This window comes from Lissotriton helveticus, chromosome 4_1 (genome assembly GCF_964261635.1).
Source record: "Lissotriton helveticus chromosome 4_1, aLisHel1.1, whole genome shotgun sequence".
Taxonomy (NCBI): domain Eukaryota; kingdom Metazoa; phylum Chordata; class Amphibia; order Caudata; family Salamandridae; genus Lissotriton; species Lissotriton helveticus.
Window position 1 is genome coordinate 1103459676 of NC_136063.1, and position 25067 is coordinate 1103484742.

General features: G+C 47.3%; 1 protein-coding gene across 2 annotated transcripts in view; it reads left to right on the forward strand.

Annotated features, from left to right (window-relative positions):
• CTNNAL1 (catenin alpha like 1) overlaps positions 1-25067 on the forward strand; it is an 883049-nt gene that overhangs the window by 411890 nt on the left and 446092 nt on the right. The gene's annotated exons all lie outside the window — the stretch shown is intronic.

Consider the following 25067-nt stretch of genomic DNA (forward strand, 5'->3'; position numbering starts at 1 on the left):
GTTGGCTTAATGAAAATCCTTACAATGAAGGTGTTAAGAGAATTAAACACTAGGAATAAATATCCTCACCACTGCGCACAGCCCTCCTTCAATTCTCTCATTTTTAGCATTGGCAGGTAGAATATGAAACTTTGTGAAGGACTTCACCTTTAATAATGTATTGTACTTAAAATGAATTCAGATACAGTTTCCGCCATCTGCCTTATGCAGCAGAGAGAGATCATTGCTAAATGATTCTATCTTGCCTGGCCAGTGCCAATGGAAGATCCTCCTCAGTCCCTTCCCCAATAACTGATTACTTCCTCTACTGTTAGCATTTTCGGAGGATACCTTGGGATAGTGCTTTTGGGGGAAAGAGGTGTTTATTTTTCCGTTTTGAAATGTTTAAGGTAATCTCCGTACCCTTCAGATGGAATCTGCCAACACACATTGGAGTTATTCAGCCATCCACAAGCTCTTGATTTCCTAACCCTATCAAGTACCATAATATTAAAAATTTCCTGTTAAAGCTTCCTAGTGTCCATCCGCATGTTTGCCCCTGGCACAAAGAAGAATATACTGACATAACCCCTTCAACAGTGATCCAGCGATTCAGGACTAGAAATTTTCCAAAGACTAGCCCCAATTTCCATTACCCAACAAAGTCCCTTCACACTGGGTTAGTGTAATTCTAAAGAATATGCCAAAGTTACCAATCTCAATAATGTACCCTCATCTCTAGTATACCAAATTGGCGATGTAATCTTTGTATAATTGATTACATTTGGCAAATTAATACCCTGGAATGACCGTCATTCCGACGAACTTTTACCGTGAGGAGTCTTGGCTGGAGGAGAGCCCACTCTTTGTGCACCTGAACCCTTCCGACAGATACAGTTTCCGCCATCTGCCTTATGCAGCAGAGAGCGATCATTGCTAAATGATTCTGTCTTGCATGGCCAGTGCCAATGGAAGATCCTCCTCAGTCCCTTCCCCAATAACTGATTACTTCCTCTACTGTTAGCATTTTCGGAGGATACCTTGGGATAGTGCTTTTGGGGGAAAGAGGTGTTTATTTTTCCGTTTTGAAATGTTTAAGGTAGTCTCCGTACCCTTCAGATGGAATCTGCCAACACACATTGGAGGTATTCAGCCATCCACAAGCTCTTGATTTCCTAACCCTATCAAGTACCATAATATTAAAAATTTCCTGTTAAAGCTTCCTAGTGTCCATCCGCATGTTTGCCCCTGGCACAAAGAAGAATATACTGACATAACCCCTTCAACAGTGATCCAGCGATTCAGGACTAGAAATTTTCCAAAGACTAGCCCCAATTTCCATTACCCAACAAAGTCCCTTCACACTGGGTTAGTGTAATTCTAAAGAATATACCAAAGTTACCAATCTCAATAATGTACCCTCATCTCTAGTATACCAAATTGGCGATGTAATCTTTGTATAATTGATTACATTTGGCAAATTAATACCCTGGAATGACCGTCATTCCGACGAACTTTTACCATGAGGAGTCTTGGCTGGAGGAGAGCCCACCCTTTGTGCACCTGAACCCTTCCGACCTCGCCGCACCCGCTTCGCGGGTGCCGCAGCGCCAGCAGCGTGAGGGGCTGCTCCTGTGTCGGAGTGGGTGCTGATAAGGTCCTTGGCTGAGGAAAGCAGCAGGGCTGCGAGCGTGGCGGGGACTCCAGATTCCAGGAGTCCCTGCGTGACCGTCTAACACCTTCCGGTCCGCTCTCCCTGCTGCCCCGCCCCCCGCCCATCACAGGCTTCTTAATCCGTTCTCACCTTGCCTTCATTCCGACGAACTTTTACCGTGAGGAGTCTTGGCTGGAGGAGAGCCCACCCTTTGTGCACCTGAACCCTTCCGACCTCGCCGCACCCGCTTCGCGGGTGCCGCAGCGCCAGCAGCGTGAGGGGCTGCTCCTGTGTCGGAGTGGGTGCTGATAAGGTCCTTGGCTGAGGAAAGCAGCAGGGCTGCGAGCGTGGCGGGGACTCCAGATTCCAGGAGTCCCTGCGTGACCGTCTAACAACTTCCGGTCCGCTCTCCCTGCTGCCCCGCCCCCCGCCCATCACAGGCTTCTTAATCCGTTCTCACCTTGCCTTCTGTGGGACCGTCATTCCGACGAACTTTTACCGTGAGGAGTCTTGGCTGGAGGAGAGCCCACCCTTTGTGCACCTGAACCCTTCCGACCTCGCCGCACCTGCTTCGCGGGTGCCGCAGCGCCAGCAGCGTGAGGGGCTGCTCCTGTGTCGGAGTGGGTGCTGATAAGGTCCTTGGCTGAGGAAAGCAGCAGGGCTGCGAGCGTGGCGGGGACTCCAGATTCCAGGAGTCCCTGCGTGACCGTCTAACACCTTCCGGTCCGCTCTCCCTGCTGCCCCGCCCATCACAGGCTTCTTAATCCGTTCTCACCTTGCCTTCTGTGGGACCGTCATTCCGACGAACTTTTACCGTGAGGAGTCTTGGCTGGAGGAGAGCCCACCCTTTGTGCACCTGAACCCTTCCGACCTCGCCGCACCCGCTTCGCGGGTGCCGCAGCGCCAGCAGCGTCTCCTGTGTCGGAGTGGGTGCTGATAAGGTCCTTGGCTGAGGAAAGCAGCAGGGCTGCGAGCGTGGCGGGGACTCCAGATTCCAGGAGTCCCTGCGTGACCGTCTAACACCTTCCGGTCCGCTCTCCCTGCTGCCCCGCCCCCACGCCTCAGCAATTCCCTATTTCCTTGGTCTGTTCTCCCGCAGCGCGGGACGCAGCTCGGGGCGAAGACCGGGCAAAGAGCGGGCCGTTTGAGGCCGTTCGAGGACTGAAAGGACTGGACCGGGCCACCCCCCCTGACCAAATTGTGATCACACGTACAGGTTTTAATCATTTTACATTTGTTTTATACTTAACATGTGCTCACGGGGTACTCGTAGCAAAACTACCATGGGAGGGCTAAAAAATAATGGGACACTCGATGATTTCATTGTGAAGACCAACATAGCCATCGACAATGAAATCTCTAAAATGCAACATAGAGTGTCACTGGAGCTAGAGGCTGCGCGAAGACTATCACAGGATATAGCATTTTCTAAAAAATCATCCTTAGGCAATATTGCCTCGGCTAAAACTCCTGAACGCCCGTCCGTCCCCCGGCCCCTGATAGCCCAGGCGGACATCCATCATCCCCCACCAACCCCTCCAACAGAGTCACAACCTACTCCTTTGTCGATATCCCCTAAGCTCACCCAGCCTCTGATGTTAAAAAGCCAAAATTCAACTTTGGATATCTCCAAACAATCTGACATGTTAAAGCAGCCAGCTTTTGTTAATAAAAGGGATGCCGCAAACCTAAAAAAACGTCTTGCCAGGTCAGCTTATGCTCGGAAAAAGGCCAAAATTGCGAGGGCACATTTTTTTAATAATCGTCGTCTCCTGGCCTTAAATAGAGCAGGTACTAGTGTCCCGCTGACCAATACTTGCCCTTCTGGTGTGGACACTGGTATCAGTATAGACAGTACAGATAGCACAGACCCAGATCCAAAAACGGGGGAATTACTCCTGAATCTTGTTGAGGGAGCCCCTGAGGTTCCGCAGGGTGAGTTTGGTAAGTTACAGGGGGGAGATGAAGATTTCATCAACATTGTATGGGACACTTTGAGGAGGCTTCTATCCCCCCTGGAACTTCGACTCTCACGAATTGAAAACAATTTATTAGAAATGGACAAGACAATCGTCACTCTAGCTAGTCTTGGCCTAAAGCAGATGGAGGCAAATACCCTATTGGGTGTAGAGAGCATCCCACAGGCCCCAGTTGCACTCATACCGGCCCCACCCTTGTCTAACCCCAAACCCATACCAAAACCTCGCACTAAGGACTGTAACCCTTTAGCTATCAACCCTCATCCTATTGCCCCAATCCCTTGCCCATTACAAGTTAAAGCTCCCTCAAAAATGGGCTCTCAGGCTAGTGCCCAACAAACAAATAAGAGTGTGAATCCACGCCTCCACTCCAAGGGATCTAGAAACGGAAATAGACACAACTTTCGTGGAGGCTACATTGATTTACCACCAGATGCCAGGTCTTATGTTGTAGTATTGGCAGGTGTGCCTGTTCTGGAGCCATGGTCTCATGAGGATCATTGTTCACTACAGAACAAGGCTATTCATTGGCTCAATGCAAATAGACAACTACCGAACAATCTTAGAAGCAACATCCGCAGGGTTCCATGGGTAGGCCCTTCACCCAAGTCAATCCCGGGTGATTGTATTGTTATTTCTTTTGCAGACCCAAAGACTGTTCACCATCTATATTCATGGGATGTATGTGGCGATAACTCTGGTATCACTGTTAAGCCACTTACCTTCTTCTACCCCCCACGACCACACACAAACCTAGGAGGGAATTGGACCACAGTTCATAATACCACGTGGGGTGGACGAAGGGTAGGTTGGCAGGGTCAAAATGGTTGGTGGGAAGGGGTCCCCACTTCGAACAAGTTTGGTTGTCTAGACGAGGTCGATTGACTCCGGAGGGCTAAACTATTAGCTCACAAATCTGAACCCATCCCCATCCCTGTGTTCTCTGTCCCTACCCCACTAGAAGTTTGTGCAGAAAATGTTGTTCCCACTGAAGTAGCAGGGCCAGCTCCAAGACCTGCAACTAGGCTTTCCATTTCTAATCCATCTGAAACACATGTGGCTATTGATACACCCTTGGAAAGCCGACAATCTATTCCAAAACCTGTAATTGGCTCCATTAAGATCAGGGTTGAAGAGGCAGGCCTATCAGAGGTTACACCTCTCAGAGTTCTAGTGAGTCCGCCAAGGGTGGCTTCTTCTTGTAACACAGTCGGGCCAAGGGGAGGTATGGTACTGTCCCCTGCTGCACCAGCACGAATGATCCCTCTGGTAGTTCCATCACTGGATACTTTTAACATAATGTCTTGGAATGTTGCAGGGGTCAGGAGAAGCATGAAATCAGAAGATTGGTTGGAGTTTGTGGATAGTTTTGATATCATCCTGCTACAGGAAACTTGGGCACCCGACCCAGTCCATAGAGTAGGTTTTGTAAATTTCTTTAAACCAGCTATTAAGGGTGCCAAAGGGCGTGCCTCCGGGGGACTCCTGATCTGGGTGAAGCAGTCATCAGGATATCACCCATCGGAGATACCTGTAGACAACCCGGACATCTTGGCAATCAAACTGAGTAAAGAGGGTTATCGGGATATGATTATTATTAATGTATATGCAAGAGGGCTCCCAGGGGGCCGCTGCCCTGCTGTGTTGGATGTATTGGATCACCTTCTCACAGGACAGCCCAGAGAAGACTTTATCCTCCTGGCAGGCGATTTTAACTGCACCTTCGAGCCGCTATATGCAGCCGGAGACAGTTGGGGTTCTGCAGAAGATGCAGTCTGGAACATTCCAGACTTACTGTTAAACAAAACTGTTAAAGCTACTAAGGCCGCTCTGAACTGGATGGCTTTGTGCCTTACTCAAGGGCTCAGGGCAATAAATGGCCGGTCAAGATCGGACTTGGGTGCCAACTACACCTTTGATAATGGTATGAGGAAAAGCAGGATTGATTATTTCCTGCTGAAGTTGGAATATTGGCCGCAGCTGGTTGATATGGAAGTTGTACCCTGCCCAGAAAGCGACCATAATCCCCTCGCACTTAAATTGAGGTTGCCAGGTATGAAGAGATTAAAAGAACCCAATATCACCCGGACAGGGGATGTTTACCTGACCAATGACCGTAGAAGGTTAAAATGGTCTAGGCTAGCGGGGGAAGAGACCTTCCATGAGAGCGTCGAGATCGTGGTTTCAAACACGTTTAGTGAAATTATGCGCGGGGAACTGCAGGGGGGTGGATCTGCAAATACTGCTATTGACCTTCATGAGCGTTGTTTTAATGAGCTCAAATCCCTTCTCTCCCTACCAGGTCAGAAGGGTAATGTTAAACGGAATGCAATTCGCCAGAAATGGTACAACAAAAAGTGCAGGGAGGCCCACAGACATCTTGTTAAAGAGGTTAAGTCCCGGAACATGTGTGCGGTTAAGGCAGCCAGGGAGCAATACAAGAAAGCTCAGTGGGAAGCCAAACGGGAGTGGGAGGACATGTACTGGTCCGATCTTCTGGACGCCTCCACCTCAAATAACCAGCTTAAGTTCTGGAATATAGTGAAATGGGGTAGGGACACTGACTCACGCACCCATACAAACTATGTATTCCCTGAAGTTTGGGTGACCCATTACTCGGCCCAATTTTGTGCCGAAACATCCGAACCTCCCTTTGAATTGGATGTGGTATTTCCGCCACTCATTCGAGGGGTGAAACTCATATTCACAGAAACCGAGGTGGAGCTAGCACTTGGCCTGTCCCAGCGGGGTAAAGCACCAGGTATGGACCTAATCCCTGTTGACCTGTTTAAAGCCAACCCCGCTCTTTGGGTGCCCTACATAACAAAGATCGCTAATGCAATAACCAATGGTGCAAGAATTCCTAGGTCGTGGAAGGGTGCGGAGATACTCCCTATCCACAAAAAAGGCGATAGGTCTAACCCGGGCAACTATCGCCCGATTAGCCTTATCGACTCCCTCCAAAAAATTATTTCACGCATGGTTTTGAGCAGAGTTCAAGGCTGGATTGAACTAGAGGATATTCTATCTCCCATGCAAGCGGGCTTCAGATCTGGAACGAGCACCATCGATCAGGTGTTCAGATTTTGTCTGATCTACTGGAAGGTGGTTTTGCTCGGCGGCGGTACCATCTTTGCCGCTTTTATTGATCTGAAGTCCGCTTTCGATCTCGTGCCGAGGGTAAAACTGTGGTGCGTCCTGAGGGATTTGGGATTACCAAGGGAACTTCTTGACCTGATAGTCAAAATGCATGAGGATAATTATGCTAGGGTGAGGTGGGGAGGCCAGGGCCAAGTATCAAAATCTTTTCCCGTGACCCGTGGCATTCGTCAGGGTTGTGTCCTGGCCCCAACACTCTTCCTGCTATTCATCGATCAAGTAGTCAAATTTTTCACGGACACCCCCACTGACGCCCCCTTGTTGGCAGGGACGAGGTTTCCAATGCTTATCTTCGCCGATGACACTTTGCTCCTCTCAAAAACCCGCAGCGGTCTGCAGCGGGCGCTGGATCGCTTCGAGGAGTTTTGTGCCATCAATGATCTTAAGGTAAACGTTGGTAAAACCAAGTTTGTGGTTTTCAGCAGGAGGCATCTTGTCCGTAGCTCCGTAAGTTTGAGTGGAGTCGACTTGGAACAAGTCGAAACCATGACGTACTTGGGGGTTACCTTGGACCGTCGCCTGGGTTGGAAGGATCAGGTTGGTGCCCAACAACTTAAACTTGCCCGACTCACTGGTTGCTTTCTGAGTGAGCAAAGGAGATCAATTACCAAACGGGTTTCCCCAGCGCTAAAAATTTACGACACCAAGATCAATACCGCAATCTTGTATGGTGCTGATCTCTGGGGTTATACTGATCTCTCCAGCCTATTCAGAACCCAGTGCAAGTTTCTAAGGGGCTTGATTGGGTTACCCCAATCGTCACCCTCTATACCACTATGTTTGGACATGGGATGCAACCCTATCAATAAGATGGCTAGATTTAGACTGGTGGCCTTCTGGAGGCGCTTATGGACATCCCCTGATCTCTCCCTTTTTGCCAGGGAACTGGCCAAAGTTAGGTCAATTGGGGGATCTGGGAGAATCCCCTGGTTAAAAAGTGTAAAATCCATCCTGATTGAAATGGGACTTGAACATCTGTGGATCTCTCCAAGCACCAACGCTTTCCCATCCAAGCTGGATTTTAAGGCATTGTACTGGGCTTCGGTCCGTTCATTGTTAATAACGGCTTCCAGCTCTGTTGGTCTCACAGGGAGGTTCCTGACCATTAAGTTGGATCCCTCCCGTGAGACTTACTGGGACATCATTACTAAACCGTTGGACAAGAAGCTCTACCATCAGTTTCGTGTAGGATCACTGCCTTTGAATTCCTTTACAAAAAAATGGGCCAAAGGAGTATCTGAATTCTGTAGTTGCTGCACAAGTTATAAAGAAACTGAGGGTCATTTCCCGTTTTGCCTGCCCGATCTATTCTGTACCCCGCACAAAATGGCTAAAACCCTTGTTCCAGCACCTCCCTTTCAGAAGGTCCTCGGAGGCTATTCAGGTTTTAAAAACCAATACCTCAGAGCTGATTGTGGTGAGTACAGCCAAATTCCTAGGGTGGGCCTGGGTCATTAGGGCAAGAAGCAGTTAATGTGTTAAGGCCTCTTAATTTCTTCATAAAGGTCCCCACACCACTCTTAAACTAAATGTTGGAAAAATTGTATATAGCATGAGGTATGTTTCCCGCATCTTTTGTTTGTCTCACAAATTTTAATATGTTATGGTCAGGTTTGTCTTGTATTTCTGTATGTTTAATAACTTTTTAAAGATAATGGTGTTGTTGTTTTTAAAGGAATAATGTAATCATAATGAAATGTGTTTAAATATTGTCTTTTATGATTTTGATATCGAAATAAAGACCTTAAAACCTGAACCTGAACCTGAATCACTCTTAATAAATATAGACTCATTTGTAAATTTATAATGTTTATCTAAAAATTTGAAATCAATGCTCTTTATACAAATCATACAGCACGAATCATAGAATTGTCACAAGGAGAACAAAATCAGAAGAAAAAATGACAAATTCAGATCAATGACAATGCCTAAAGGAGTGGATAGGAGAAGAGACAAAAGATTCAGAGACAAAATACATTTGCAAATGATTATGCAAATTCAGATTTCGGTCTGTACTTACCAATGTAGAAATAAGGAAATCTACTCTCTGGCCATGAGAGCAACAAGGCCCCTCAAGAAGATTTGAAGAGGCAAAGACTAAGTCAGGAATCAGTGAACAGGAACAGGACAGCAAACCGACGACAGTGTCAATCTCCCAACAGACTCATGATTCAGTCAACAATAGAGCATAAAAAAACTCCTCCCACCAGGCACCTCAATTATACCCTAAAACCCAAATGTCCAACCCTCACATGTAACAAACGACAGGTCTTTTTCGCATTTGATTGGTTAAGGAAGGGGGTGTATGGTCACACCACTTTCAGCATGACAGTCTCTCTAAATGTCCCATTGTTTTCATTTAACCGCATGTGTGCGGGCGGAATTCCGCTCGTACGCGGAGATTTTTAAAACCGCATGTTACGTGACGAGCTGGGCTCGTCATCAGCGTAGCAGGAGGCTACCTCATGACGAGCCCAGCTCGTCATCAGCGTGGAAGGGGTTAATCTATGACTTAAGCTTCCACCCCAAGAAATATGAATTCGAACCATACTCAATTTATTCCTCTTCTCCGGCAAAATGTTGCGATCTTTGTATATCTTTCTCGCTGAGAGCCTCTCTGCAGAGGAAGCTTCCATCTATTTGTCGCATTGTTCTTTCATACTGATTTTGGCAGACACTCAGGACTTGAAGGACAGAATAATTTTCCACCTTCTTCTTTGTGTCCATTTTCCATCATTTAACGCATTTTTGATCCTGACAGCACTTAACCCATTATTTGCCATGTATAATAGAAAGTCATGCTTCTAGGAAAACAAACACAGACATTATTATTTACTTATAATGTTCTTGTCTGTATGCACCAACCCAATGCTGCAGTTACTCCTGCGCAACCCATATTAATTTATTACCAATTTCCTAGCAGGCATTAATAGCGTGCACATAAGCCGCATTAGTCCCTCTTATTTTCGCTAGTCATGAAGCACTTGCGGCCTACTCTTAGTACTTCAGTACGCGCTTGCGCAGTAACATTTACCCTCATGTTAGGCCTTCTTCATTTAATTTTCACTGCACACAGTTAGTACATGTAAGTGAGAGCTCAATCCGGGCAGGTTTTATTTGCACGAAAACCCTGCTCCATCAACAGCAATAGCCATGTTAATTTCATCGTATTCAAGTTGCTTGAGGTGTTATTATTTTTCCAGACGATGCATAGCAAGTGAAACACATTTTCTAGGTGTTGCCGACACTTCTGAACATATGATTACATGCACATAAACCTCAAAAAGGGAAGCCCTCAGAGACAATTAGAGTACTTAATTTACATTCCAGCAAGAAAAATTCCCAGTGTCCATAATACTGTATTTGTATATTATTGATGTATAGTCCAAGAAACAGATCAAAGGTCGTGGCATATAAAAAGATAAAATTCACATGTATTCTTCAGCCTTCATTGGAAAAGATATTGTCAACCCAGCCAGCGTGTTTTGTCCCCACACTGGACTTCATTAGGGCTGCAAATAAACATGTATAACGTTTCGTTTCATAAAATTTATTCGATTGTTATAAAACATCATAAAAGTATACAGGTTAAAAACATGTCACATATGAACACAACGACAGGGGGAATACATTTCATAGAATTAAATTGATAGATATGGCGTAGACTATAGAAGTTTATATACAAAATTTAGAGGAAAACCATACTTTTTCTTACTGAAATAGATTTTAAAATAAAGGTTGCAGTAAAAAAGCATATATCCGGGCTGGCAAGTGAGAATAATAATTGCATAGTATTTCCTGTAGTGTACGTAGAATATTTCACAAATAAAGGTTTAAGATAGAAAATACGCAATGCTTTGTACAATGGACAGATTAGCAAGAAGTGCAAGGTGCTTTGTTTAGTTAAACCGTCACACGGACAGGGAATAGCAGAATGGCATTTCATCGTCGGAAATGCCACCAAATTATGTGCAATGCCAAGTCTTAATCTTGAAAGGACAAATTGATGGGATCGTCTACTGATGGCATTAAGGTACATGGGTATACCTAAAACATCATCTATGAGAGAATAATAAAAAACATGGGTTGAGTATTCTCTTGTTTCAGCTTTCTGGAAATCGGTTTTAACCCTCAGAAATTCACCTTTAACCTCCTGTTTGGACAAAGAGTTTGTACATGCAGGATCTTTGCTTGCATCCATATCAAACAGATCCTTAAAGGTTGAAATCACATACTTTAACCAGGAGATGTTAGAGACTTTTTCCAAGTATAAACAGTCCTTGATGATTTCTTTTGTAAAGCCGGTTTCAGCCTTGGTAAAAATAGATTTCCAAACCAATAATGGTCTCAGTCCAACTGAGTCTGTTAGGTAGTCCAAACCTAATTCTATGTGTGTTAGGTCAGTGGATGCCGAGGGTGGGAGACAGAGTAATCGTTTGAGGAACAAATTTTCCGTGATTTGCAAGTCCCTTACGTTACAATGTCCCCAAACCCCGGAACCGTACAATGCAATCGATGCACATCTATGTTTATAGATATTCAACATATCTACAATGCGGCGGCTTCCTAGTTTTGAGGCAAAACGGAAAACGCCTAAGGAAGCCTTCCCCATCCTTCCTTTAACATTTATTTGCTCTGGGACCCAGGAACCTCCATTGTTGAAGGTAACGCCCAGATAACAGAAATTTTTGACAACCTCAATACGGTTTTCCTTAAAATAAAAAGGTTTAAGATGGTTTACCTTTTTGCCACACACCAAAATAAATGTTTTTGAATTATTAATTTTAAGTTTCTTCCCCTGAATAAAATCATAAAAACAATTCATCAATTTTTGGAGGCCTATTGGGTTTCTAGAAAGTAAAACGGTATCATCGGCATAGAGTAATACCGGTATAGGTAGACCTCCTGCTTGTGGGGCATCGGCTTGGACTTTCTTTAATTCCTGCTCGACTGAGTTGATGAAGAGCGAGAAAAGCAACGGGGCCAAGACACATCCCTGTCGGATGCCAGATCTGACCCTAATCTTTCTAGTGCACTCCCCCTCAGGTCCATAACGGATTTGGGCCGATAAGTTGGAATAAAGTCTTGCTAAGAAGTGGATAATAGCAGAGGGGGCACCCATACCCAATAAAGTTGACCACAACAAAGCATGGTCGACCAGATCGAAGGCACTAGAAAGATCCGCAAAACACAGGAACAAAGAACCTGGTTTGGCCTTGGTGTATTTCCCTATTAAGAGATTTAGGTTAATACATTGTTCTATAGTGCCAAGGCCCTTTCTGAAGCCTTATTGGGATGATGCAAGAATATTATTGTCTTCAGCCCATTCTTCCAATCTCATCAATAGGACCCTGCTCATAATTTTTAAAGAGGAATCCAGAAGGGAGATAGGGCGATAGTTCTTAGCCTCTCCTCTATCTCCCTTCTTATGGATTGGAATAATAATGGATTCACTCCAGGTAGAGGGGGTCCTATTGTCGACCGCGGCGTTAAAAGCTAGGGTCAGTAATGGACTCCACAGGGCCAGATCGAATTTATATAGGTCAATTGGGACCCCGTCTGGTCCTGGGGCCTTCCCTCCTTTGCTACTATTAATTGCCATGTCGACTTCATGGATTGTAATTCCCAAAGGTTCAAGTGATATAATGGGGTTATTACAGATGTTATCGCGGGACTCCCTAGTTGGGTCAAAAATCCCTGTAAAATGTAGGACCCAACTATCTTCACTTACTTGGGCGGTAAGGACTGGGGAATCTTCCTTCTGGAGGAATGGGCTATTAATAGTGCTCCAGAACAGTTTACTATCCCAGAGGGCTGCAGCTTTATTCAGTTCATCCCAGGCTTGTTCTCTTAGCTCCTGCGTCCTGCGCTTCAGTTCGATGTTATAATTGGCCCTCAGGTGTTTAACCACTTCCCTGTCCCTAGGTAGGTTGGATAGCGCTTTCTTAAGGGCTTTTAGCGCCCGGGTACACGCCTGGTCGAACCAGCCTAACATTTCCCGTTTGATTGGGGCCTTATTGGTAGTAAAGGTTTTCTTAATTATGGTGCCAAGTTCCTCGAAGTCGTTTACAATACTTTCAGATGGAGCATTGATTTCGAGGCAACAAAGAATCGCTTTGGAACCAGCTTTCACAACTCTGCGATGTAAATTCTCAGATTTTTCCCCACACCATTTAATCCGTATCCCGTTTTGCCTACATGGGGTGATGTTATCTACAACCCTACCAGTGAAGACCTTTCTAGAATTCTCAGTAAGGATGGACATAGTTAAAGCATTGTGATCACTCAAACCAAGGTCCAGAATACACGGGACCGTACAAAACGGGACAAGCGGGGTCGAGATAAGCAGGTGGTCAATAACGGAGGCGGTATTCCTCCCCGTAAAAGTAGGGGCCATATTACCCTCTTTATCAGGTGCATGTTGATGGATGGTCAAATCATACTTTAACAGAAGGTTATTAAGGGAAATACCATAGGGGGAGTGTAAAAAATGGGCTAAATTCTCCCCAGTGTCTCCATCGAACCCACAAGCAGTTGTATAAGAATGTGGACAAATTCTGATGTTGAAGTCTCCCCCCAAATAATATCATAAGATATGGTTGATTTATAACAGATTGTGTCCAGGACTGCTTCGAGTTCGTCCACAACAGAGGTGCTGGTGGAATCAAAAGTGTTATTATAATGGGTAATCAACAGAAAATTCCTACCCCTGTTAACCACAATTTCCAATATCTGAGAATGAAACCCCACCAAATGGCTTTTTTTTACAAATACAGGGAGGTGCACAGATAATAGAATCAATAAACCTCCTTTTGCCCTCCCCATAACAGATTCTTTGGCATGACAATTGTAAGAGACAAAAACCTCATAATGGATGTCTTCAACAGACCAAGTTTCCTGCAGACACAAAATGTCAAAGTCCATGATGTGTTCTCTCCATCCCAAGGCTGAGACTCTTTGCCGCCACCCTGCAATATTCCAGCTTGCCATCGAGTATCCTGTTGGTTTGGGGACCTGCACCAGTTCTAAAAGGGTATCAGTGGAGGTTGTGCTTGCACATCCCATATCTGATGGACATGTGGTATGGGGTGCAGGATAGACCTCCTTTGGATCGATGGACGTGGCAGGTGTCATATGAATCATGTCTGGAATACGAGAAGCTACCGTACATTGATCCGGTGAGTTAAGCCATTTGATGATTTTGTATTTTAAGGAGCTAAAAGTTTCTGTTTCCCCTTTTTCTAGTGGCGGTACTCCAGCTAAAACGACCATAAACCGATTGGCTTCCGGCGGAAGATCAGGCCGTCTAGGTCTAGGGGTTTTATATGCTTTAACTGGAGACCCCTGATTTTCCTCGTCCATATGTCCCGGAGGATTAGTCAAACAGGCTTGTTGGCTCCCAAGATGTTGGGAAATAGCTGTAGTTACTTTGTTAGGTAGAGAGGGGACAGATAAACAGCTTGCTATTGAAGGAATAGGGGGTTGAGTTGGATTATTGGGAAGAGGGGCTAAAGGGATAGGAACAATAGGAGGGGTGTTTAGTCTGTTGGGCTTGCTTGAATTGGCTAGGATCAAGGCAGTGGTTTTCTCTATGTTGGAAATTCTGAGGTCCAACCTATCCAGTTTAGCCTCTAACGGGGATACAATCGATTTAAATAAAGCAGCAATCCACTCCATGGACGCGTCTCTATCAGGGAGAATAACTTCTTGGGTGTTGTAAGACTGAGGCGGGTCACCACGCAGTTTGGCTGATTTAGCAGATCTTACGGATTTGGTCTATTTTTTATTATATACTCTTTTCCGTTTCCTAATTGCACCTTCCCTAACCCCTTGGATCTTAATATGAGTGGCACTCTCTTCAGGGACAGAAATAATTGAAACATTATTACTAGCAGGAGCAAGGTTGATTTCTGCTACAGTAACAATTGTATTAGCCAGAGTATCAGAATCAAGTCTAAACGGAGGTTCTGCCTCAGGGATCGGAGGCTGAGCTTCAGCCATAGAGGTAGAGTTTTCAATATTTCTTACCGGTGTTTTGGCATTGGCAAAAGGCCCTAAAGATGAACGTTTGAGAGTCATAAGTTCATTGGATAGGCGTTTCTCCAAAATGATAATTTCTTTGTCAATGATGGTGTTCGCCCTGATAAGGAATTTATCCATACCGCCAGCAGTTGAAAGACTTCCGGTTATCAAGGATTTGCTCCGTGTTTCTCTACCAGCCATAGTCCCGTTAACAGGTGAATGCTAAACAAGTTAGGGGGGTAGCCCGGTCCGGTCACTGCTGGTCACGAACGGGCACAAACGGGCCCGCTCTTGGCCCGGTCTTCGCCCGGCGCCGCTCCCGCGCAGCGGGGCACAACAGCCAAAATATGGGGGTGGTGACAGGCTGTGGGCGGGGCAACAAGGAGAGCGGACCAGGTGGTAGCTGTTGGTCAGGCAGGGACTCCTGGGAGATGGAGTCCCTGCAACGCTCGCAGCCCTGTTGCACGCCCCCGGCAAGTTCCTCGCAGCTCACAGCTCCCTTAATGCGCGATGCGGCACCCGCGTAGCGGGTGCGGCGAGGTCAAGGAAAGCAGGGGAAACAGCAGTCAGTCAGGGGAAAGCAGCAGTTAATCCAGCGTCGGTAATCTCCCCGCAGGCAGAGTCTTGAAAGGCACACCCACGATGTAGGTGCAGCAGGCTGTTTAAATACACTCCAGTGGGCTGTGGGCGGGGCAACAAGGAGAGCGGACCAGGTGGTAGCTGTTGGTCAGGCAGGGACTCCTGGGAGATGGAGTCCCTGCAACGCTCGCAGCCCTGTTGCACGCCCCCGGCAAGTTCCTCGCAGCTCACAGCTCCCTTAATGCGCGATGCGGCACCCGCGAAGCGGGTGCGGCGAGGTCAAGGAAAGCAGGGGAAACAGCAGTCAGTCAGGGGAAAGCAGCAGTTAATCCAGCGTCGGTAATCTCCCCGCAGGCAGAGTCTTGAAAGGCACACATGTATTCTTCAGCCTTCATTGGAAAAGATATTGTCAACCCAGCCAGCGTGTTTTGTCCCCACACTGGACTTCATTAGGGCTGCAAATAAACATGTATAACAATATTTAGAATAAAATATCAAGATCCCCCAACCCCCTCAAGTTTCATTATACTCAGCATTACATTCCCACCCATGTTATAATTAACTTATTACAATGATCAGATTCACAAGAGGACCCAGAATGTAGTTGTCCAACATCCACATCCATAATGTCCAAGTCCATAATAGTGCAGTACTTACAAATTTCACTTATTCAAATGTGTGAATACATGAATTCGGGACTCTAATTGTCTCTAAGTGCTTTCCTTTGTTAGATTTCTTTACATGTGACTAAGGGGGTTGTATGAATGTTCAACCTTAGGGTTAAAGCACCAAATCTGATATGAAACTGTAATGTATACTAGTGTGGAGGGGTATTTCCATTTCTGCCAAAGGAGTTGGATTCTGGAATATGGCCATATGTGTGTCAGTTTGGATAGGTGTGTCTGGTATATCCTTTTCGGATCATGCAAGTAGCCCAAAGGAGGAGCTCAAATGAGTTCGTCTTTGTACTCTTCTGTAGCACTTTAAAAAACAGCCATTAGGGAAATGTCAGTGGTGTGCAGAACGAATGTCAACCTGGAGTGAGTAGTGGATGTATGGACATTGATAGGAAAACTAGACAGTGTGCATACACATAACAAACTGGGATAACATTATTTCCAGTGGTTGCTCAGTATTAGAGGTAAATAATAAGAATGTTGACTGTGTTATAAAAAAGATTTCCCACCACTGGGAGGGTAACTAACGGAGCAGTAGTTGTATTTCCTGGTTTCACCTTTAACTAGCCACAACAAGACACCTAGAGTGCCACTTTCCATCAATCAGGCCTGTAAGACCTGAGGAACACAATGTTCTGAGCTTGCCCTTTGCTATGGTTGTGAAAAATAAGAATAGAGCAACTTTAGTTCATCAAGTGGAAGACAATGGGAAATCTTTCTGACCTCTGATGTAGCAGCCTCCAGTGTTCTCTAATGGATCCTGATTATCAGTCTTTTAAGCTTTAAGGTCAGCAAAATGTATTGGAGACTGTGTCTCCTCATCTCCTCGAGAGTGGTCAGTTTATTTCATGCCTTTACATCATCAGCTTGCATTTACACTTATAAAAAGCCAGAAGCTTCCCACAAATATAGAGTATTATGACTGCTAGAGTGTTAGGGACATGTACACGCTTCATCCAATATCACATGGACCGCTAAGGGATTCATGCCCTAAAGACTTGAACAGGAAGGGGCTAGATATCTCTTGTGTATCCCTCTGCTGCAGCTTGTGACCTTTGAGCTTTTGATGATATTGTCTACCACTGTCTGTAAGTGTTTGTGACACTGAAGATGAACAGTTACAAAGATAGAGTTAGTGGCTGTCTTCAAACAACTTCTGTCCCTTAACTTTGTTAGAATGTAAGGTAATTCAAGAACATTAACTAAGCACTGCACAAAGTTTCTGGAAGAGACCATAACCACTTCAGGGGTCTTCCCTGTTGTGCTAAATTCTGCTCTTATCTTTTTCAGTTGTATAAGCCTTCCACATTTACCTCGGGGTGCATGATTGGATAGTGCAGATGCATCCTACAATGGAAACAAAATATGATGTTTGTAAAAGCTACCAAACCGATAAACAAACTGGGGTGCACCTTTGTGGGGGCAATGATAGACCCATCCAACTCCATCCATCGTAATGAGAAAGAATGAATTGCTTCTACCGGGAGTGGGGATGATGACACCTGTAAATATCTTTGTTATGTTATGTTATGTTATTTGAATCTTGTATAGCGCACGGCTACTCATAGAGTGTCCCGGCGCTTTATTGTAACTGAAATCACAACATAACAGGCAGAAACAGAACAGAAAAGATAAACAGAAAACCTAACTAAAAAGAGAAACTGCTACCTACAGGGTAAAGAGCCAAGTTTTAAGGCCCTTCCTAAACGCCAACAAATTGGAGGTACTACGCAGTGCCATTGGCAAGGTGTTCCACAACTGCGGAGCCAGCAGACTGAAAGACCGACCTCCAATGCGTGCCCTTTTTATCCGAGGAACCACAGCAAGACACAGAGATCCGGACCTCAGAGTCCTTGCCGGATGATAGAAGGATAGCCTTCTCTGAAGGTATTTAGCTCGAGAAGCATATAAAGCCTTGTGAGCCAAGGTCAGCGCCTTAAACATTATCCGCTTCCGGATCGGGAGCCAGTGGAGTGACTGCAGTAGGCCCGAGACCCTAGCACGGCCAGATAATCCATAAATGGCCCGTGCAGCCGACTTCTGGACGACCTGCAACCTTTGAAGCAGATACTCTGGCAGGCCAAGATAGAGAATGTTAGAGTAATCCATTCTCGATCCAATTATGGCCTGAACCGTTATTTTCCTGTGCTCCTCCGATAGTATAGGCAGGAACTTCCGGAGCATCCGAAGAAGCCCGAAACAAGTGCCAACAAGCCCTAGAATCTGGGGACGCAGAGTTAGACCGTCATCTATCTTAATTCCCAGGTTCTTGGCTATCCGGGAGGAGGCTGCAGGAGGGAACATATTCGCAGGCCACCATTTTTGCCAGTCTGGATCTGTTTTACAACCAAAAAAGAGTACCTCCGATTTATCCGAGTTGCGCTTGAGGCTGTTAAGATGGAACCAATTAAAAACAGCCCCAAGGCAACCCTGGATACTCTCTCCATCGAAATCCGCTCCCTTCTGGCAGGTGAAAAGGAGCTGGGTGTCATCGGCGTAGGAAACGATCTGTGCCCCGAAAGACTCCGCCAGAGCCGCCAGGAGGGTCATAAAGATGTTAAAGAGAGTCGGGGTCAACACTGAGCCCTGAGGGACTCCAACCCCTAATGACGGCATCACGGCGGAGCTAGTGGAGGCCCAGACCGTTTGTCGCCGGCCGGCCAGGAAAGATTGAAACCAGCCGAGCACCGTCCCCCTCAGACCGATCTCCGAAAGTCTGGCGAGGAGACCCTCGTGGGGGACGGTGTCGAAAGCCGCCGATAGATCTAACATCACAAGCATCGCTTTACCACCTGAATCCAGCACCTCCTTAACAGCCTCCGAGACTTCCAGAAGAGCTGTCTCGGTACTAAGATTGGCGCGGAAGCCGGATTGGAAGGGGTGCAACAGGTCATGAGATTCCAGATAATCAGAGAGCACCCTGTGCACGTGCTTCTCAAGGATCTTGGCAAAGGCGGGCAAAAGCTAAATGGGCCTGTAATTGGCCAACACTTCCGGATCCAGTCCGGGCTTTTTAAGTAAAGGGATAATCATCGCCTGCTTCCAGACCTCAGGAACCACCCCTTCTTCAAGAGAGCGATTCAAAACAGGATTCACGATGGGATTGATGACTTCAGCCACTTTATTTTTTTTTTTTTTTTTTTTTTTAAAACCTTTATTGTACAAAGAAAGCTCACAAATACGGGCCTACAACCCCACGGGCTGGCCACCACACGGTAAAAAACGTAGCAAAGGAGAATAGGTTCTTCACAGGATATGGCACCAGGAGCACAGGAGAAACCACAAAGGCCATCGAGCAATCAGCACAAACAGGATAACAAAAGGTTAATTTTCTAATACGGGACGGGGGAACAGAAGAATAACGGGCCGTAGAAGAAACAACAAGGGAGGGGCCGCGGCAAGCCGCCATTTTATGAACACAGGATGAAACAATAAGCCATACAAACATAGCTACCAAAGAATATACACATAATCGGAGTACAGAGAAGCTACAATGGCATCAGTCAAACCGCGCTCACCCTTCACCGCCCCCACCCAAAATGAGGAGACAGAACCAAAAAGGCCCCCATTGCAAAATACAATACGATACGCACCCCAACGGAAATAAAGAGACCCCCATAAAGGAGGAAGGGGAAGAGGGAAAAAGGGGACAAAAGAAGGGACTCCCACCAAATCACGCACCCCCAGGAGACAAGACAGAACAACATGACCCGGCAAGTGATATATCAAAAAGTCGATACCAAAATAACCAGCGTGCCACAATCAGACACACACCGGAGTACGAACGCCACAGAAACTCCCCAGGGGGACACATGAGGAGAAGAGTCCCGAAAAGGTGAATAAACAAGAGCCATAGAACAAAAAAAGGAAGAAATAAGGGGGGAAAAAGCCCCCCAAAAACAGGAGGAAACGCACCCGGCCACCCGCCTGAGTCGAAGGTCCAAGACCCCGGGAAGCCAAAGATTGTCAGGTTACAGTCCAAGAGCACCAAACAGTCACACATAACCATACCAGGACACGTTGACCATCCAAACCAGTACAAGACTACCGCACGCAGATGCCAGTGCACATCAGCCCTGTCCCTGTTTGTCCAAAGTGGGAACAGTCCGATCCAGCGAGGTCCAGGCCACGAAGAACAGAAGGCAGACAGCAGGAAAATCCAACGGCAGTCCAGAAAATACACGAGAAGGACAACACGGAAGATCCAGGAAAGTCACGAAGTGTAGCAAACGATGCAGGCACAGGTCCAAGGATATGTCCAAAGAAACCGATCCATCTGGGCCAGCACAGGAGAGATCGCCGGGCAGCGGCGGCAAAAAGGAACCGGGAGAGTCATGAAGGTCAGGCCGAGCAAAATCCAGCTCCCGGGCCAGAGGCAAAGGAGGTAGAGCCGGAGGAGGAGGCACCATCAAGTTCCGCACACCCACGGACGCGGTCGTAGCCGGGGCCAATTCTGCCAGGATAATTCCAGCCGCACCCCGCAACGGCAAAGCCACATCCGGCCGTGGGGGCCCGAGAGGCCCGTAGCGAGGAACCATCTCCGAAGTAATGACAGGCGCGGCCACCAAGAGTCGCCAGGAGAGCAGGGCATCCAGGACCTCTTTAAGTGTAGGAAAACCTTTACAGTATTCGTCACCCGGGCCATGCGGCGGGCCTCCAGCGCTCGTCCAGGCCCGGCCAAGACAATTGGGGTCAGTCGCCATTTGAGAGCCCAACAAGGCCGCGCGGCCGCCAACCTCCGCCGGGGCGACGGCAAGGCAAGTGTAGTCGCGCCGACCAGCGGCAGAGCACCCCGGGCAGGAAGGGGGGCCACCAGAAGAAAGGGACCTCACCGGCCACCCAACGCCGCCGGTCCCGTTCTCCGAGTCCGGACGGCAAGATCAAAATGGCCGGGCCGGAGAACAAAGGGGGAGCAAGCCGGATACACGAGGAGCTCCGGCAAAGGAAGGCAGCTCCTCCACCAAAGGCCTCCTCCCCACGGGAATCAGCCAGGAAGGACCTCCGGCCCACACGAACAACGGCCTTCCGACCACCTCCACCGCGTCCCGAAGGGCAGCACCGCAGGCTCCGTCCGGCCCGGGAGCCGGCAAGAAGATCCAGGCCAGTCCGCCTCCGACGCCCCAATACAATCGGGGGCACTGCACCGGATCCACAGCAGCCAGGATAACCGAAACAAGAGGTAAGTGCCTGCAGGGCGTCGTAGCACTACCACACAGCAAAGAGGGCTTCCCGGGGCAGGATAACAGCAGGATAAATGTGAAAATACAGGCGGGCGAACGGAGCCGAGCTAAAGCGCGGCCATCTCGGTCGCGAGCTAGGCTCCTCCCCCGACTTCAGCCACTTTAGCCAAAAATTTGGCCGGACATACGTCAAGAGGTGATCCTGACTTTAGGCCGGCCATCAATTCCCGCGATGACGCTGCGGAAAGAGGTGGGAAATCAGCCAGAACCGGGCCAACGCTGGCAAGAATGGCAGAGGCATCCTCCGGGTAACCAGATACTTCCGGTCCCTTCGGAGGGAAAGAGTCCTGGATCAGCTTAATCTTGGAGGTGAAAAAATTTGCCAAGGCGCTTATCCACGCCTCCGTAGGGGGAGTCTGGGTCTCAGAGGCTCGGGGAACCATATATTCCCTTACGATGGCAAATACCTCCTTGCAAGAATTGGAAGCCGTTTCAATTCTCCTGGAAAAATAACTTCTTTTCTCAGTGAGAATATCGCGATGATATATTTTAACCGAGGCTCTGTAGGCAAGTTTTGCAGCGGGATCATATTGCAGACGCCACGCTCTTTCGGCGACCTTGCACTGCCTTCGTGATACCAGCAGCGCTTCCGTAAACCAGGGTGCAGACACCCGTTTTACAGCGTCGCGGTGGGGCTTCACCGGGGCCAGATCGTCGAGCCTCTCCGTGAGCCACCCTTGCAACTGCTCCAGGTCCCTATGCAGGTCCCCTGTCAGAGGGCAAGGGTGAGCCCGACATGCCTGCGCCAGCAGTTCCGGCGTTACCCGATAGAAAGTCCTCGACCCTTTACAGGGCTGCCGAGCAGATGCACTAGAAGGCTTACTTGATTCCAACACATAATACTTGACTAGCCTGTGGTCCGACCATAAAACCTGTAGCGGTACTGACATCTCAATAGAGATCGTCGAGAAGACCAGATCCAGATCCAGGATATGGCCCTTTTTATGCGTTGGGCCACAAAAATATGGAGAGAGGCCAAGGGGGGCCGTCACATCCATCATTTTAACCGTATCTGCGCCTATTTCATCATCCATATGTATATTAAAATCTCCAGCCAAAATACAATGCTCAGATCGAAGCACCAGTAATGAAATTATCATCTGAAGCTCTTCAAAAAAGGTGCCCGTCGGCCCAGGGGGCCTATAGACAAGAAACCCCTTAAAGGATTGATGCGGAGATAATACTATGGAGAAAGCGAGGGATTCACACCCCTTGATGCCCTCCGTAGGGATAATGGTACAGGTGGCACGTTTGTTAACCAAAAGTGCTACACCCCCCCCCTCGCCCTTTCAGCCTATCTTGCCTAAAGATATTGTAGTCAGAGGGGATGGCTGCCGCAATATCGGGGTTGGAGAGCTCTCCTAACCACGTCTCAGTCAGCATCAAGCACAATGCCTTTTCTGTTGCCAGGAGATCATAAATCTCCAAGGCATGCCGGCTAAGGGACCTAGTATTTAAGAGCATACACAGATGCTTAACGCTATGTGACTCCGTGACAGGCATGTGAGAACACCTTTTCTGAGGCAGCCAGCCACAGTCAGGACACCGATTTTTTCCCTTATAGCGAGCTGGAAACACCTTACGGCAGGAGACCCCCGTCCTCTGTAGGTGTTGGACTATCTCCCAGAAAAGGGAAGGGTAACGGAGAGTAGTTCTGGAGTTGGAGGCCTCGCTGCTTTTTTGTTGAACTAAGTGGACGTAACATACTTGGTGTGTCAACTGTACAATTGATCAATTTTATCTTCTCTTTCAATATATTATTCTATGTACTAAGGCTAATGTTATGAGAAGTGTATGGTGGTTGAAAGGCTTCACATTGTTCACACAAAGGAGGGATCGGACTCAATACAATCTTATGCACCTACAACCTCGGCTTTGCTATGGGGAAGCTAGTAAACTCTCCTAAGCCACACATTCTCCCAACGTTTAGAGGGAGGGGTTGTGTGTGTTATAGATTTTATCTTTGTTTCAGCTCATTTTTTTTTTGCTCATTTCAAATTTTAATATAGTTCACAGCCCTTTTAGTGATCACAACCCTCTATCTCTAACCATCGGCAGAGTAACTGGTATTAGCCCCTGGCTGAGGTGCAAAGTGGTCTCTCTCTCTCTGCCCAAGGTAGGAAACTCACATATTAGTTCTCACGACTCTAAATCGTCGGATCGGGCATACTCTAAGAGCCTACCTTAAAGGAGGCTCCCAGAGATCGGGATAATGTTGCCTCTTGTCGGAAGGGATGCGGAAAGGTTTCAGCTAATCGTAAACTTGTATTATGCAAAAATGCATGGGAGGAGCTAACCCAGGCTTGTTAGACTAGAGATAGTCCTCTGTTTTAGAGTGATAAATAGGCCGTGTTTTACTGATGTATCTGCACCGGCCATATGTCACCATATATCAGAGCAACAAGGGATTGAACACTTTGAAGGGATTTACAATTTGGGGATTAGCGGAGGGAAAGTGGAACGTGTTGAAGTAGCCAGGGGTAATGCCAATGTTGTTTTTACATTAGATGAAGTAGCCCAGGGTATTCAGGCTTTATCTTGCAATAAAGCTCCAGGACCTGATGGGATACCCCTGCCTTACCCCTGACTTCGTTTAGGACAATATTGAGGTTGGGGCACAGCCTTGGCGTTGATTTTAAATGCTGCAGTGAGGGAGGGTGCACAGCCCTTGTGGTGCACTGCAGTAATTGTTCCAGTCTTCAAGAAGAGGGATAAGGACAATTCCCAGTGCTATCACCCAATATCATGGATCAACGCAGCAGTGAAGGTTATGGGGAGGGTACTTCTAAACAGGCTGATGGTGTGAACTGGAGCGAACAACATAACCTCACAGGTTCACTATGGCTTTAGGCCATGCAGATCAATATCTGACAAGTGTTTGAATTTATATCTAATTATTAAGTATACACAGGAAGTTGTGTGGCCCGCTTCTTGTGATTGGGGTGGACCCGAATATTGTGTCCCTCTTATCAGACCTGCATGCTAACACCTTGGCATTTGTGCGGAGCTCCCAAGTCACAGATGGTACCCTGTATTTTACAATTAGCAGGAGAGTCTGTCAGGGATGTTTTCTCACCCCTTTCCTATTTACCCTCTATATCAGCAGTCTGGAACAAGTTCTTCTCCCTGTTCAAGCAGATTGTCCAAGGGTGGGAAAGAGATTTCTTCAGTTTTTATTATACGCTGATAACGTGGTTCTCATGGCGTGGACGGCTGTGGGTCTGCAGTCACTATGGACAAGTTTGTTGTCTTTACAGACAGTTTGGACCTTGCAGTAAACTTTACAAAATCATATGTCATGTTAGTTGGTCTGCAGTCCACCAAGTCTAAGGCCTTCCTAACTCCGGTCAGAACTGGTCGCTCCACTCGCAGCTCGTCCCAGCCATCTGTGCCAGCGACCTGCACTCTGCCCTGCTATCGGTGCCAGCGACCTGCTATCTGTGCCAGCGACCTGCATTCTGCCCTGCTATCTGTGCCAGCGACCTGCATTGTGCCTGGTATCGTTGCCTGCATTGATTACAATTGTGCCAGCTATTTGTGCCTGCGACTGCATTCTGTGCCATTGATTGTGCCAGTGATTGTTTTTTGTGCCCACGACCTCCTTTGTGCCAGTGATCTCGCCCAGCATTGTTGTTGTGCCCTTTGCCCGTCCACGCCGCTGCTCCCCCGCGGCCCCACCCCCACTCCCTCCAGCTCCTACTGACCCTACCCACTCGCCACCCCGCTCCCGCCTCCCAGCTGCTCCTCCCTCCCACAAACAAACTTTAGGCTAATAACG